Source organism: Brachycentrus maculatus, unplaced genomic scaffold (assembly GCF_059751285.1).
Source record: "Brachycentrus maculatus isolate JH-2025_06_01 unplaced genomic scaffold, ASM5975128v1 h1tg000419l, whole genome shotgun sequence".
Classification (NCBI taxonomy): Eukaryota; Metazoa; Arthropoda; class Insecta; order Trichoptera; family Brachycentridae; genus Brachycentrus; species Brachycentrus maculatus.
In genome coordinates, this window is record NW_028281167.1 from 667,882 (window position 1) to 683,065 (window position 15,184).

Genomic DNA, 15,184 nt, shown 5'->3' on the forward strand with positions numbered 1-15,184 from the left:
TAAATCAAAAATCGTCGATTTTCAGTTGTGCATGTTTTCGGAATGCCCAGAAAATGTACTATATCCCAGCAAAAGTGGCATATTTTAAACTTAATATTTACCCGCTACAGGGCAGAAAGTGTTGTTTTTTCATTTTGAAGAAAAGGTATTGTTTAATTATTTTTTTAAATATACTAAATATTTTTCAAATGGAGAAAAAACCTTCAAGTTTTACCTAAAAAGATCTGTTGTACAGTAAAAAGTTCAATAAGTGGCTTGATATTTATTTTTAATTTATTATATTATATTTTTAAACTTTAAAAACGTTCTCATGAAAAATCAAGTTTTTTGATTTATGACGTTCTTGAAAGGAGTGAGCGATATAATAAAGGTAAAATCTAATTTCCTTTTACATTTTAACTGTCGTTGGCAGCCCTATATGTACACGTTACATATTATATATAATATGGCAATGTCATTATTCTTTGAATAAAATTATATTGCAAACCTTGTTCAAACAAACATGCCAAACTATCAAGGCCGCATTTGAGAACACTTCCGATAAATTCCAAGTTTTACCATATAAACAACCTAGGTAGGTATGTTATTAGCAAATCAATACAAATCATTTCTTTATTTGGTCAGATTATTTCACCGAAAAGCTGGGCAAACAGTGACTAACACAATCTACTTTTTGTAAATGAAGTGTTATGTAATATAACTTATCGTATCGAATGTATAATATTTTATCTTTTATTTTTATTTATTTAATATGGTTACAATGTTTTTACAATTTTAATTAATTTTCTAAATATTTCTAAGAATCTTAAAATAAAGAACGCAGTTCTCTCCAAAAAGAGACTGAGCTCTTGTGCTTGGAGAGGGGCTAACACTTGTTTTTACAATTTACAATTTATTTTAATTATAATAATTATTATTTTTATTTTCTTCCTTAGATTAACATTTATAACAACACGCTTTCCTAATATTTTTATTTAACAGTGTGAAGAAATGAAAATACATTTTAAAAATCTATGTAACAACTGCAATCGATAATAATAAAAATCATTAATGACAGCAACTGTCAAGAAGCAAGCTTTTCACTCTTCACCGTGTGCATTGTTTAGTATTGCGAGTGTTGATGCTGCTTTTAACAGATGGCGTTGTCATTCGGACAGCAGCCATTTAAAAAAATAATCCTTTAGTATTTCAGATTGATTACGTTCTTTGGTCTTGAATTGCAACCTTACAGGTTGATACAATAATTATTACGCGTTACTTCGACCATAATTGTATATGTTCATGTAGATTTTAAACTGTTCTTTGAATAGGTTGGTCAGTTGTTACGTAGTAAGGATAATGAATCACAAAACTAAAACAGATTGACAAAAAAAAACGGGTTCCGTTGCATATTAATATAGGTCGAGTTGAACAAGTGATATGAGACTTAATGATTATTTGGGCAGTCAAAAAACCCCAATACCAAATGTCGTCACATATTTCAGTAATGAGTCTTTTATTATAACATTCGTACTTGCGAGATTTTTTTATGTAGCTTAAAATTTGACCGGTTACTTGTACAACATTTTGAGTGTGTCCAAATAATTGTCCACAAATCTGGATTTTAATGAAGGTTCTTCTTTATCTATGCTGTGATGTAAAAACGATAAAATAACTCCTTATTATATTATTAAACCATATCCGCTCCCTATGTGGAGCATATGAAGTCCAACTGTCTCCAGGCTTTTCTGTCGGCTGCCAGCTCCCTTGCATCCTCTCTCGTCAGGTCCGCGTCCCGAAGTTCTGACGAGAACTGCCGACGAATTGTCAGCAGTGGTCGTCCTGGGCGGTGCGAACCTGATGCCTTGTAAAAGAGGCAAGCTTGATGGCGGCTCTCGGGAGGCATACGGAGTACATGGCCAAGCCAACTGAATCGCCTTTTCTTGACGACAGTTGTGATCAAGATTCGCTGCGTCCTACGCCTTATCTCTTCATTCCTCACAAAGTCAAACCACCGCATGCCTAAAATTCTTCGCAGACAACTATTCTCAAAGCTAAGTACACGACTGCTCTGGGCCCTTGTAAGGTGCCATGTTTCACAGCCGTATAAGAGAATAGAAGCAATGAATTGTATAATCGGCTTTTGGTCTTCACCGAGTATAGATCCGATCTTCTAGTCAGCCTTCATACTGTTAAATTCAGATCCTGCGAGTCCTAATCGCACTACCTGTTTCTTTTGAAGGCTGATATTTTCAGTTATGTACACTCCACGTCACTTTACTCAACGTCAAGGGTTACTGGGCATCTAGACATGAAAAAAAAACAGAGTATTTGGACACACTCAGAATGTTGATGAGTATTTTAGTTACGAAATAGTCCTTCGAGCTGGATTCGTGAAGTTTGGCATCGGGTGAATCTTGCCTTTGCAACGTCGAGTGTTGGAAGATGGCTGTGATTCCGTATGGAGGTCACTTGTGGAATTTCTAATTCAACAATGGCACGCGATAATTGTGACCATTGTACCGCGGACGAAACAATAGATGGTCGTTTAATGCAAACACGGAAAGTGTACTTGTCCGTTTTTTAATCATTATTATTCTGAGATGAGTTATTTTTGTTCCCAGACCCGCTCCGTCAACGATGCCTAAAAACATATTGTAGTCTGTACGCTGAAGATATAATATTGTGCGTGCATACGACGCTAGAGCATCAAGTTAATTATTATAGTTGATAATTATTAGTATGATGTCATTAAACATTCTTTACAGATGCAGACATACTATAGCAGTGTTTCGCAAACTTTTTCTGCTCAAGGTACACCTGCCAAATTAAGAAATTTCAGACGTACACCAAAGAAAAAAACCAAAGTTTATTTAATGGTAAAATTAATATATTTTATTAAAATTTATATATCGGGAAAACATAATTAACATATTTTAATTAAGGGGGGGGGGGAAATAAAAATAATTGATTTTTCACTCAAATATTTATTAAATAATTGAGTGTAAAATCACTAATATTTATTTGGACCCTGGACTGGTCCTTGAAGCGCAGGAGTGATCAACTTGCCTTGTAAGTAGCGATCACGATAACACTGCGTTTATACGATGCAGTACCCTATGCACCATTGGGCGCAGATAAAGGTTAAATAATAATAATGAAATTGTATTACATCTGCTTGATATTAGTCGGTCGAAGACAGCGGGAGCGCAAAACTATCGAAAACGGACAGCACTCAATCGCAAGTCTTGTATCGGAATGAAGCCAGTGTTTTAACGCTTCAGCGGATTGGTCAGTAGCTGTTTTGTAATGGTTTACCACATCCGTTCTACGCTCTCATAGCACGAATCTACCAACATTTCTCATTGTAATATCATTTGGCGTCTAAGTACGCATTTCGCTACTTACAGGTGGGCAAATAATGATTTTTTTATACGTTGTTTTTTTTTGAAAAACAAGCAATTGTACAATACCACTTAATGAGTTTTATTTCATTTCACACGACTGCGGCTGTCCAAACTCAAAACACAGTAAGGGATTTTTTTTGAAAGACATTTTTTGCATTTTTGGACTAAATACCTAGTCCAAAAATGCAAAAAAAACGTTTTTTAAAACAAATTTCCCTTACTGTGTTTGGACAGCCGACTAGTTGCGAAAACTAACAGGCGTTTTCATATAAGTACAGGTGAAAAGTAAAACTAACGAACAAAAAATATTTAGGTATATAGGTATATATAGAGGTTGATATTGATATTTCATTTTTTGTCGTAATTATAAAAAATCTTGTTTAAATATATGAGAAAAAAAACGATTTAAACTAGCATAAATAAAAAAACTTACCTAAATCTCGAACAGTAGGTTCTACAGGTATAAAAAATAACATTAAAATAATGAAATAATAATAATTTCAATAGAACTCTTCTGTATACTACATGTTCACACAGCATCTACCCTTGGATTGCAAACATATTGCATAAGGTATCAAACGTTTTGACCAGTATCACTAGTTTGTTTTTGGTCGGTTGGAAGATATTGCTTCTTAGCAATAAACCCGCCAATGTAAATATTTTTTTTCTGTTCATGAAGTTAAAAAAATAAATATATAAATATATGTATTTATAAATTTGTGTGTGTATGTGTGTGAAAAATTAAGGTAACTACCAATCTTATATTATTTCTATATGGAGCTATGTAACTCGCAGAATTTTATTCATTTCTCAAATGATTTATCAAGTTGCAAAGATAACAATATATGGTTCACATTGTTGTATCTGGAATGTATGAATTGTGTCGCCTACTTTCAAAATCCGCCAGATCCAATTTTATAAGATTTTAAAATAAATACTAAATAAATAAAAATAATTTAAATAAATACTAATTACGGAATGCCAATTGTGGGTTTTATTGTTTAAAATATTTATATACTTAAAAAGCCTGGTAACAAATACTTAAAAACCGCGTTGTATTTCAAATTCCGCTATATACATGAAACTTGCCTTCTGACCCATATCAGCCAATCAGAAAGCGGGGATAGGTCAAAAATTAAGATGACGTCATTATCGGTTTGTGTCTCGTGTTTTTTTTAATGCTGAAAAATCTTCTAAAAAAAAAATGGAAAAAATCTCTATTTCATAATATTTTATACGAGAATTCTGCATTTTTTGTAAAATCGAATTACATGGATCTGGCGGATTTTGAAAGTAGGCGACACAATTGGACATAACTACATAACATGTAAATGTATGCTTTTAATCATACCATGCATAATTAGTCATACCGGAAATAATATGACAATTTCACCAGCTTACAAAACTTGATACGATAAACTGCCGTTAATGATTTAAAAAATCTTTTTATTTAATATAGTTACATAAAATATTATAGTGTAATTCATTTGATAGATATTTCTACGTTTAGCATATCTTAATTTTTGTTATCCTGTTCCTCTCTAATAAAGAGACTTAGCTCTTGTGCTTGGAGAGGGACTACACTCATTGTTCATTGTTTATACTTATGAATGATATAATAGTTTTTTTTCCATTGGTATTATTTATTTTGTACTTAGAAAATTATTATTGATAACTAAAAAAACTACTTTTATTGATTATACCTACCTTATCAAAGATTTATTTTTATTTCTTATTTTTTCAAAACATATTACATACATAAGTCATAAAAGTATACATATAATATTCCCGATGAGTAATTTCTATTTCTCATTTTGGGACATGAGATTAAGGTTAACAAGACTGGAACACAAATAATAAAGTAACAATTTTTTTTTTAAACAATCAAAACTAATGCTAATACATGGCAAAATATAAAAACAATCAACAGGTATAATGAATAGGCACAAGTGCCATATTTAAAAGAAACAAATGAGAAAAACATAAGGTAAAAAGCATATTTAAAATAAACAAATGAGAAAATATAAAAAAAAACTAGAAAATATAAAATATAGATGAAAAATTTGGACATTTACAGGGATTACGATCTGTGATAGGCTGGTTATAAGTGATCACTTTATGAACGTATGTAACATTTACCATTCTACCCGTGATTTCCAATCACACATATCAAATTTCGAAAGTTATATTTATGCTTCAATTAAAGACATCTGTGGGTGATGCCGTTATGAAAACTTTATAATATGTATCATCTCGTTCTAATCTCATATTTTCGAGTTATCGTTTTTTTTTCAGTATAACTTCTAAAAAAAGTCATTTTTTTAAATTTCAATGGATTGTAACTTTCTAATGATAACCTTGTTGAGTTTACAAAGTTCCTGTCGCTAATTACTAAGTAGCAATCAGTGCAGTGCAGTGCAATATGTGACGTTGTGTGAGCAGGATATGCACTTTCTACATTGTATTGCAACCGCTTACCTTACGACAAGTGCCGATGCATCCACTGTCTCAGAATTGCATTAAAAGCTTTGGATGTCTAATTTATTATTTTTATTATCCACTTCCGTAGTGTAGAGGTCAGTGCGTTTGAACAATTTTCTGGAGGTCCCAGGTTCGATTCCCAGGGGTTCAAAATAAATACGGGTAATTTTAACTCTTATATTTACATTTTCAATTTGTATTTGGCCTAGATCTCGGGCGTTCAAATAACAACGCGTTCGGCCGCGCAGAGGGCTTGGCGTGTTTTCACGCTCAGTATTTTTTTTGAACATATAATAAATAAAAAATATTTTTACCTCAATAATTCTTTTGAAAAACCATGTATTACTTTTGAAGAAAAACTATTGTTTAAAAATACAAAAACAGTGTTTTAAAAAAATAATTAAATTATTTCAAATATTACCTGGGTTTAGAGAAAAGTAGTTTGCGTTTTAAAGTATATTGGGCCTTTATTTTCTATATTGACCAGTTTATATTTTTCATAGTTTACATTTCCATTACACTTAAATGATTTTAAGTAATCAGGAATTCTAGTTTATAAAATTGTTATGTTTTGGTGCGATTTAATGATTTCATATTGGTTTAACGTACGATTGGTCACGTTTTGTCGTAACTTTAATTAATATTTCGATAGAATACAGTAAACAGAACAGATTTGCATTTAAAGGATTTTTGTGCTATATTGGAAATGTAACTTTTTGGCGAGGACCCCCACAAATATAGTGAAAGCTATTGAATACTGCGCAGGAGCAGAGAACACAATGGGTGTCAGAAATCAGTCGTTACGAACGCATTTAAACATTCATTCCCCCGTTATTTGCTAGATTTACCACTTTTAACTAATGAATGGTCGATTTTCCTATTGTTCCAGAGTATCCAGGAAGGTCGGTGACCCTAATCGATTGATTAGGCGGTCCCCATAGTAACTGGATTCACGTTCCCATCACAAATCGTGTGGTAAGTCCATTAATAATGCACTTTGTGGATTATGCAGTTTTTTAGGTGATAAACCATGCTACTTAGACCTTCATTAAAATTGACCCTTAATTAAAATTCAGAGTACAACATTTTGAGTGTGTCCAAATACTTGTTCACAAATCTGGATTATTTCCAATTGTAGGAGATATTTTTTATACTATTTTTTGATATCTCAACGTAGATGAAGAATATGGAAGTCTGGGCATTTACGGGGCTTACGACCGTCATAGGCTGGTTTAAGTGATATATATATATATATATATATATATATATATATATATATATATATATATATATATATATATATATATATATATATATATATAGGGTCCGCCATCTAAAGTTTTTTTTTTCAACTAGTGCTTATTTCGTGAATGGTAACACTTAGCTCATGTCTGATTTGACAGATAATTAGTTTTATCCTTCCGCTGAGCGAATATGGTTGTGTATACGCTTGAACAACGCTGGGAAATATTGCGACATTACTTTGAAAATCATGGTAATGTTGCAGAATGTGTGCGAAAATTGCGTACGGTTTTTGGAAGAAGAGAAGCACCGTCAGCTCCGTATGTTCGTTATCTTGTGAAAAAAGTGAAAGAAACTGGCATCCTCATCGATAAACCAAAGCGTGAAAAGCCAAAAACAGTGCGTACACCCGAGAATATCGATGTTGTGGCAGAAAGTGTGCGTGAAGCGCCATCAACATCAATTCACCGTCGTTCTCAACAATTGAACATTTCGGAGACATCATTGAGACGAATTTTGCATAAAGACCTTGGTATGACGCCATACAAAGTCCAATTGGTTCAGGAGTTGAAGCCAACTGACCATCCAATGCGTTTTCGCTTCGCTGAGTGGGCCTGCGATCGACTTACAGAAGATGCCGATTTTGCCAAAAAAATCATCTTTTCGGATGAAGCTCATTTTGATCTTGGCGGGTATGTAAACAAGCAAAATTGTCGTATTTGGGGCACAGAAAACCCGCACGCATACATTAATAAGCCGGTACACCCAAAACGAGTCACTGTTTGGTGCGGATTTTGGTCCAGAGGCATAATTGGGTTATTTTTCTTTGAAAATGAGCAAGGAGTGGCCGTTACAGTCAATGGCGATCGTTATCGGGCCATGTTGAACGGATTTTTGTTCACAAAAATTGAAGAGGAGGATATTGGCAACATTTGGTTTCAACAAGACGGCGCTACGTGCCACACAGCCGAAGCTACACTCGATAGCACTTATAGCATTTTCAAAAAAAAAAAGTTATTTGGCGGACCCTTTATATATATATATATATATATATATATATATATATATATATATATATATATATATATATATATATATATATATATATATATATATATATATATATATATATATATATATATATATATATATATATATATTCCTAATTTTTCTTCCGTGTTGAGATCTCAAAAATTAAAATGAAAAATTCAGAGTAATTTCATTAATTGATTCGGCAGTCACTTTGTCGTAAAATCTATTTATTCTTTATTCAAGTTTTCTTAGTAAATACCATTATTTAACACGATTGATTAACGTAAATTATTGAACACACAACTCTATATTTGGTCATTAACCAATACATTCTGAGTTCGTTAACCGTTCTGGCTTCAATAATTTCATTAATTGATTCGGCAGTCACTTTGTGGTAAAAACAGTGGTAATAAGATGAAAAAAAAATGAGGAAAGTTAACGATAAGTATAATATATACTATATGTGTTATAAATTAAAAGAAGAATCTATTCACATTTGATTTTTTTTTCAAAGTAAATAATTTCCACAAAATCTCAAATCGAAACAAATTTTAATAATTAGCGTCTGTCGTATTTTCTTTATGGAATGAATTAAAATTTTTTGTAGCTAATAAAAATGAGTGCCTTTGCGCGAGTCTGGATTTGCAAAAATAAATTTCTGGCATGTTTTGAATATTGAAAGCATTAACTTTGTGGATCATATTGATATATTATTTCGAGAAATAAAAATACTTTGTGTTCTGATCCACTCACATTTTTTTATTTAACCAACTAGTTTCGGCAACAACCTGTTGCCCTCTTCAGGGTTACATTTATTACTAAAATTTATTAAAACTATTTTTAGTAATAAATGTAACCCTGAAGAGGGCAACAGGTTGTTGCCGAAACTAGTTGGTTAAATAAAAAAATGTGAGTGGATCAGAACACAAAGTATTTTTATTTCTCGAAATAATATAGATTTATGGCACACTATTCATTCCTTGTATTGTTAACGTTGCGGGTTTATTTTCCGAACAAACGCTTTCTTTCGTCCTACTTTATTTTTCACACTACTTTTTAGGTGGTTGCAACCCCCACTGTGATCCAATTTAGACCTTACCTCATTTCATAGAAATAATCAAAAGTCGGAACATAAAAATGGTTAGTAAAACATTCACGAACATTCACCTGAAATTAGAGCGAGGTGCGACACAAAAAATGGTATTCAAAAATTAAAGAAAAATGCAGGAAGGACAGTGAAATGAATTTATAAGGCGAATGTGGTTGTTAATAGAAACAGAGAGAGACTGAAGAAAACTTGGCATGATAAGTTTTTCTAATACTTGGCCGTCGGAAGTCAGGAGTCGGAATGATTGGCGGGTATGTACGAGGAGATGCATGAATGTTGAACAAGCTAAGATTGTTTGCAAAGACAGATTGGTGTGGCGGTCTATTCTCTCTGCTTTGGTGTTTGAAAATGATGCGGAATGCATCGAAACACGTGTCACAATAGATTTTAAGAAATAATGGTATTTACTGAGTAAAACTTACAACATTTTGAGTGTGTCCAAATACTTGTTCACAAAATCTAGATTATCTCCAATTACAGGAGTTATTTTCATATTATTTTTTGACGTCTCATCAAAGATGAAGAAGAATATGGAAGTCTGGGCATTTACGGGGCTGACGACCTGAAGAGTTTCTGCTTAATAAAAAAGCTTCTTTAGATCTTACCAATAGATGTCTCTAGTGAAGTTCTAGTGATTCAGGAACAAGGTTTCTAAATTAATTCATATATATACATAGAACTTCCAAGAATTTGAGTAGTGTGGTTGTCAATAATGGGTAGAATTGGTGAATGTTACACGTGTGTAAAGTGATCACTTAAACCAGCCTATGACGGTCGTCAGCCCCGTAAATGCCCAGACTTCCATGTTCTTCTTCATCTTTGATGAGATGTCAAAAAATAATATGATTAAAACTTAAATTAAGACGAAGAGCGATGTTACGACATAACGTTACGACGAAATGCTCCGGTCAGTCTCTACCATTACGATTTTTTTATGTTCTAGTGTGTTTTTTGAATCGGAAATTATCCATATAAATGCACTTCTACATTAATTTAATATTCCGATTTCTTCCTTTTTTATAAATATCGGCACTAGTTAACCTTCACTTCGTCATAACGCTGATGAGAAATTTATTATGATAATTCATAAATGAATAATTCATGAATATTACAAAATCATACTCAAGGAATTTTAACACATCGCTTACTCCTTTCAAGAACGTCATATTTCAAAAAACTTGATTTTTCAGGAGAACGTTTTTAAAGTTTAAAAATATAATACTATGTTGAAAATTAATATCAAGCCACTTATTGAACTTTTTACTGTGCAACAGATCTTTTTAGGTAAAACCTGAAGATTTTTTCTCCTTTTGAAAAATGTTTAATAAATAAAAAAATAAAAAATTAACAATACCTTTTCTTCAAAATGTAAAAACAACATTTTCTGCCCTGTAGCGGGAAAATATTAAGTTAAAAATATGCCTTTTTTGCTGGGATATAGTACATTTTCTGGGCATTCCGAAAACATGCACAACTGAATATTGACGAATTTTGATTTATGACGTTCTTGAAAGGAGTGGGCGACATATGTAAAGATGTTAAGATATGCATACATATGTAATAATTATCTATTTATTGTTATGTGCTATGATTTACTATTTAAGCATATAAATAAAAAAATGTTCGTTTATTTGAAGTCTTAAACTTAACACAACGTTGCATTCGAAAACGCGCGTTTATACACATATATACACATGTAACAGGTAAAAACATGTTTTTTACCCTAATGGCAGCGCCATCTGTTGAATAGCGATACACGCAATTATAAACATTAGACTAGTGGTATCAGTGACGACGACACCCGGTCACTAGTCAAATAAAATAAAAGTGGAAAAAACTTTATAGTTGTTTTAAAATATGATCTGTCTTCTGCCCACACCTCGTCGAGTAGTTTTTATTTCGCTGATTCTAAATGTAGAATCAGTGAAATAAAAAATAAATAAAAACCTTTCGACAGGATCTCATGAATGACAGGTGATAAATAATTCTGCGATAAGCGATCGCCTTTCACCCCTTTAAGACGGGGTGGATCGTAAGGGTGGAATTGACCTACTTTCGGGTGCTTGGCCCACATTTCGTCCGTTAGGGTGATTACTTTTCAAATAATGACCAACTAAAAATATTTGGGTACTAACGGTGTTATAAGGTCACATCAAATGTTTAAAGAAATTTCTAGAAACGATATACTGACGCACTGTATTTTTAAATATCGACATTTATGTATTGAACCCATGGATATATATATTATTTTTTGACATCTCATCAAAGATGAAGAAGAATATGGAAGTCTGGGCATTTGCGGGGCTGACGACCGTCATAGGCTGGTTTTTTAAATTTTAAATTTTAATTTTTTTTATTTATTTATTTATTTTCATAATACATAGATACATTCAATATACATATTCATTTCATATACACATTTATTATACGTATTACGGCTCTTTAGGCATGGCCTGTGTTGAGCCGAATCACGTGTGTAAAGTGATCACTTTACACACGTGTAACATTCACCAATTCTACCCATTATTGACAACCACACTACTCAAATTCTTGGAAGTTTTATAATATATATGAACCAATTTTGAAACATTATTCTTGAATCATTAGAACTGCACTAGAGACATCTATTGGTGAAATGAGAATAAGCTTTTTATTGAGCAGAAACTCTTTTATTAGTATTTGAGGTCCGAACCCTGGATTATAATCACACACATGAGAAACGGCAGAAAATATCATTTTCATTTCTATTGTTTAAGCTTATTTATATTTATTTTGTGAACAAGTATTTGGACACACTCAAAATGTTGTAAATATTTTTTTTCATGGTATTTACCGTGTAAATGAAGAGCTCAGTGTATTTAAGTGGATGTAAGAAAATTTTAACCGGAAAATAGAGGAAACGGGTTCTGTAATGGTTCAAGATTATCATATTTTTTTTTATGAACTTTAAACAAATGTTTTACGATTTTTCTTGTTATTTTATTATTTATAAAGACATAAATACAAGACCTCAATATGCCGAAACGAGGCCATAAACGAGTTTCTTAATTTGTCAATTTATATATTATACAGAAAAATTTGTACTTATAACAAAAAATCCAAGCAATAAAAAAAATTTAGTTCACCTCCATAGTGTAGTGGTTAGCGCGCCAGGCTACCGTGCTGGAGGTCCCGGGTTCGATTCCCAAGAGGGTCGAAATAAATATTAGTGATTTTTCAGTCTAATATTTATTTAATAGGACCCTGGACTGGTACCTGAAGCGGAAGGCTGATCACCTTTTCTTCATGTATTTAACGATCCAGATAACACTGCTTCTATACGATGTAGTGCCCTATGCACCATTGGGTGCGGATAAGGGTTAGAATTAATTAAAACAGAAAAAAAGTATTAAATTTAAAATGATTTTGTAAAATAAAGTATGCACATATTTGTTTTTTTTTTAAGGAAAACCCCGCAAAGCCTCTACTTTCAGAAGCTTGTGCGCAGGTCTGAAAGTAAGGATATGGAAGGAAGATATTTATTTGTATTTATTTAATTTTTTTAAAGGAATAACCCGCAAAGCCTCTATTAGAGGCTTGTCTGCAGGTAGGATAGTAAGGATAGGGAAGATAAATGTGAAAAATACATCACAAACACCAAGACCAATTGAAATAAATCTTTTTTGAATTTATTTTGTACTCCTATAGTGTGTTATTAATGATTGGTGTGTTGTGAGGTGCTTTCTTGTGATATATTCTTAAAAGTTTAGAGTATGATTATTTCACTTTTAAATCCAGTATGCTTTTCGAGTGAAAATAACCCATCGACTTACGATTTTTATTTTTTATTTTATTATTTACACAAATATTTCAATTTCATACTATTCCTGTGAGCCTGTGCGGCTCATTATTAGAAATAGGTATCAAATTGTGGTAGAGTGGGTTCGAACCGAGAGACTCTGACGTAAGAGTCCGCGACACTAACATATAACATAGTGATGTACATCAAATACAACTACATCTGCCCTCTAATAACAAACAGCTGCATAAGGCTCAAACTTAAGGGAGTACTCGCAAACATACAATTCAGTGAGCACATATTGTATAATTTTTTTTTTTTTAATATTTTTTTTTTTCAGATGGAAAAAAAAATATTCAGGTTTTATCTAAAAAGATATGTGTCATAGTAAAAAGTTCAATAAGTGGCTTGATATTTATTTTTAATACTTTGTATTTTATTTTTAAACTTTAAAAACGATCTGAAAAATCAAGTTTTTTGATATATCGCTCACTCCTTTCAAGAACGTCATAAATCAAAAAACTTGATTTTTCAGGATAACGTTTTTAAAGTTTAAAAATATAATACAATGTATTAAAAATAAATATCAAGCCACTTATTGAACTTTTTACTGTGCAACAGATCTTTTTAGGTAAAACCTGAAGGTTTTTTCTCCATTTGAAAAATATTTAGTATATTTGAAAATATAATTAAACAATACCTTTCCTTCAAAATGCAAAAACAACATTTTCTGCCCTGTAGCGGGTAAATACTAAGTTAAAAATATGCCTCTTTTGCTGGGATATAGTACCTCTTCTGAGCATTCCGATAACATGCACAACTGAAAATTAACGATTTTTGATTTATGACGTTCTTGAAAGGAGTGAGCGATATGACATTCTTGAAAGGAGTGAGCGATATGCATTTCGATGCACTTACATTCATTTATACTATGCACACATGATTAAAAGTAAATCTAGAACACTTGGCATCATTTATAACGTATAATTACCTAATATCTTATATAACAGTGGATTGCCTTGTCGATACGTTTCGAAAAGAAAATATATTAATTTATTTCAACATTTATATACAACACAGATTTCTAAAATGAATTCATTTACCAATGCGAGACATTTTTGAAGAAAAAAGCGAGAAATTTTTCCGATATTACTACAAACTATACACAATACTGGCTTATGTGTTAGATCAGTGGTCGTCAAACTTTTTATCGCCGCGTACCGGTCAAAGTTTGATAATTTTTTTAACGCTGAGGGGGGGACATTGGTTGTTTATATCTTACTTACTTATAACCCTTATCCGCACCTTATGGTGCATAGGGCACTGCATCGAATTGACGCAGTGTAATCTTGATCATTACTTACATGAAGGCAAAGTGATCACCCTTGCGCTCAGGAACCAGTTCAGGGTAATATTAAATAAATATTACAGTGTAAAATCACTCATATTTATTTTCACCCCCCCTGGGAATCGCACCCGGGACCTCCAGCACGGTAGCTAAACACGCTGACCATTACACCACGGAGGCGGACAAAATGTTTATATCTACACCTAGAAATTTAATTATAGATTGTTTTATTTAACACTCTCTATCATTCATCGTTCACTTTGTGTAATACCACTTTTAAAAAAAACACAATGAATACCGGTTTCGGAATAATCATTCCATCATCCGGTTAAATGTAGACATCTCGACATCTCATTTGACATCTCAACATAGATGAAGAAGAATATGGAAATCTGGTTATTTACAGGGGTTATTACCTCTCATAGGCTGGTTAAGTGATCACTTTACACACATGCAAAATTCATTAATTCTACCCATGAATGATAACCACACTAAAAAAATTGAAACTCATAGATATATTGATCAATCTTGTAATTCGTCCGCCTCCGTAGTGTAATGGTCAGCATGCTCGCCTACCGTTCTGGAGGTCTCAGGTTCGATTCCCAGGGGGGGTTTAATAAATATAAGTGATTTTTTCACTCTAATATTTATTCAATATTACACTGGACTGGTACCTGAAGTGGAGGGCTGATCACCTTTCCTTCATGTGTAATCGATCGAGATAACACTGCGTTTATATGAAGCAGTGCCCTTTGCACCATTGGGGTGCGGTAAGGGATTTATTATTATTATTATTGTTATTATTATTT

General features: G+C 32.4%; 1 protein-coding gene across 1 annotated transcript in view; it reads left to right on the top strand.

Moving 5' to 3' along the window:
* The window catches only part of LOC148302756 (ferric reductase 1-like), a 75,051-nt gene that overhangs the window by 37,577 nt on the left and 22,290 nt on the right, over positions 1-15,184 (top strand). Inside the window, exon 2 of the mRNA XM_088271063.1 lies at positions 6,757-6,842. The gene's annotated coding sequence lies outside the window, so the exon portion shown is untranslated. The remainder of the gene's footprint in view (positions 1-6,756; positions 6,843-15,184) is intronic.